The sequence below is a fragment of the Aplysia californica genome, unplaced genomic scaffold (assembly GCF_000002075.1).
Source record: "Aplysia californica isolate F4 #8 unplaced genomic scaffold, AplCal3.0 scaffold00105, whole genome shotgun sequence".
NCBI classification, from domain to species: domain Eukaryota; kingdom Metazoa; phylum Mollusca; class Gastropoda; order Aplysiida; family Aplysiidae; genus Aplysia; species Aplysia californica.
The window spans coordinates 611,597-614,338 of NW_004797375.1; positions in this window are offsets into that span (position 1 = coordinate 611,597).

Consider the following 2,742-nt stretch of genomic DNA (forward strand, 5'->3'; position numbering starts at 1 on the left):
CCTTCTCTCTCTCGTTTAAGCACAATTAATCTTTGTATAATTTGAGTTTTGTACTGGTGCAAGTGGGTGCTTTTATAATATTATCTGCTAATGTTTCCTTATAAGGTTACAATTGTTCGAATCTGTATCTGGAAAAACGTGACCAAATTACGACATGTTTGCTTGTGCTCAAATTAACCCTATAACTGCCAGGCCAGAGATTATATCAAACTGATTCGGAGGATTTTGTAGCAGATTTAGATGTAAAAGGGGTAACTAAAGATGTGTTTTTTTGCGTAACGCACAGCATAATGTTTATCACATTACCACTGTTATAATCTAATACAAAGAAACAGCCCGAAACAGCTTTGAGTCTGGCTGCGTAGGTGTAAGGTGTATGCAAGGCTTTTATGCTTCTACCTTTTTTTGTGTTTTACGACCCTCGCAACTGCATAAGGTCATGTGAGCGCGTGGGACACATTAAAAGCATTTTCAGTTTTGTAGAAATTAAATTTGAATGTTGCCGACGTGACGGCCGAAGCCAACTCTGATCGATTTTAGGATCACCAAGGGGTCTTTAACGTACTCAAATTACACTCGGGACCTCCGAGAATATTCGTCCATATCCGAGAATGCTAAGTGTTAGATCTTACCTACCCTAAGATCAGGGTTGTGGCTGAAATACAGCATTAAAAAGGAGCCAAGGAGTAGCAGCAGAAAGGCAACTGAAAGAGTCAGGAGCCCAGAGGAGGGAACTAAGGGATGGGAGTGGGAGGGGGGGGGGGGCAAAAAGTGGAGATGAAAACATGCCAGAACATGGTAAGAGAGCAGGAAAGGAGGTGAAAGGAGAAACTTTTTGAGACAAAAATTTTTTCCCTGGCTGTCAGATTTCGAACCTGGGACTTATTGAATGAGAGGCGAACAATGTCCCTCTAGATCCCGAGTCTCATTCTACCTGTGAAATAATCTAACAATGTTCTGACAATTTATTTCCTGTTGCTTTCTTAACTTCCTAGGGTGCGGGTGCTACCAAATGGCCTGCTTCTGGGCTATCCACCTGTCGTTCCGTGTTGACTGCGTTCCCCCATTCCTAACATTAACCCGTAGTGTACCACAATCGATAAAATACTGCTGTCGAAACCGCTTTAACGGCTACCTGCCCAAGACAGTTATCTTTACCAATGACATCCTCCCATTCCCCCATGCATTAAAAAAATGATGTTACATGTAGAAGACTGTCCAAGATGTCAACCTGTCTCAGACAAATAGGCCGGCTTGGACACTTTCGACTTTAGTTATAAGGTAAAAAGAAAGGCAATGCGGAGCTGGTGGACGGAACAGAAGAGTTAAGGGACTGTTGTCATGTTCACGTGCTGCTGATTAGCCCAAACATTCAAATGTTTAGATAAAGCCTCTTCTTTTAAAAGTTCAAGTTCAACCGCTGTCTGCTTTTTCGCCGTTTCTCCCGTCAACTTTGATCGCTCGGTTTGGGTTTTTAATTTTGTTTTTTGAGGAGAGAGAGAGAGAGAGAGAGAGAGAGAGAGAGAGAGAGAGAGAGAGAGAGAGAGAGAGAGAGAGAGAGAGAGAGAGGGGAGGGTTGGGGGTGGTCCGAGAATAACTAGTGCTGACTGGCACACTATGTAAACCTAACCCAGAACTAGACACTGAAGAGTTGAATACCAGAGAGGAGGTGCAATCCATCTTACTATGAAATAACAGCTGTCTACATGTTTTGAACGTCTCTACGTGAAAGTTCTAGTTTGTTGTTTGCGAAAGGAATGCTACTAGAACTGCGAAATCCGCCAAAACCTTACAAATCACTGCGTCTATGGCTCAACGTATTTATGTAGACTGAAATCTACATGTAATTCAGAGCATGGTATTCTTTATCTTCTGTCCTACTTTCTTCCCTTTCATCTACTCTCCACTACTAGGCCAAGGGCACCTGGTGTGAGAATTATGTGAGAAAGGCGTGATTTATAATCTGATGTACCCACGCAAAGTGTATCTGTTTTACTGAAGACAAGACTCATTTATTCATAAGGCTTTCTGTATGAAAAATGTGTTGTAGGTTGTATTTATAGTTAAAGTATTTATAGTATCTTAGATCTAGTAATTTTAACTGATGGGTGTCGTCTTTCATCGCTGTCGAGTACAACACGAAATGACGTGCCCTGTCCTGTCTTTGTGTGCGTTTTTCCGTATTCTTTTATCTTTTCTTTGAGTATATAGAGGGCCGAAAAACTGGAACCTTTGGAAATACACAAAGGTACACGTACCTTTAAGATCCCAAACATTTTCTGCTCAAGTTCAACTATAAAAGATAAGAATCAACGACCATAGTAAAAACCGCGTCGTGAACTTTTTCAACCCCCCCCCCTACACCCCTCACTATCTCTATCTCTCTCTCTCTCTCTCTCTCTCTCTCTCTCTCTCTCTCTCTCTCTCTCTCGCTATTTGGATTGAATAATGTAACAATTCTCCGTGAACTGTTCGATTTCTCCGCCCCCCCACCTCTCTCTCTCTCTATCTCTCTCCTTTTATCCTCCCACCTTCTTTAGACTCGTCGTCGAACGGGGCCTGCCAGACAGTCAGTTGCCCACCCACCCACCAATAATAAAAGATCTCCTCTAGCCTACCTCTCCGCTCGACAGGACAACTCAACTCAAAGCGTTCCGAGCGACAAACGCACACGTTCAGCGCAGTGTCTCCACCACGAGAGAGAGAGAGAGAGAGAGAGAGAGAGAGCAGTGCCACCACCAC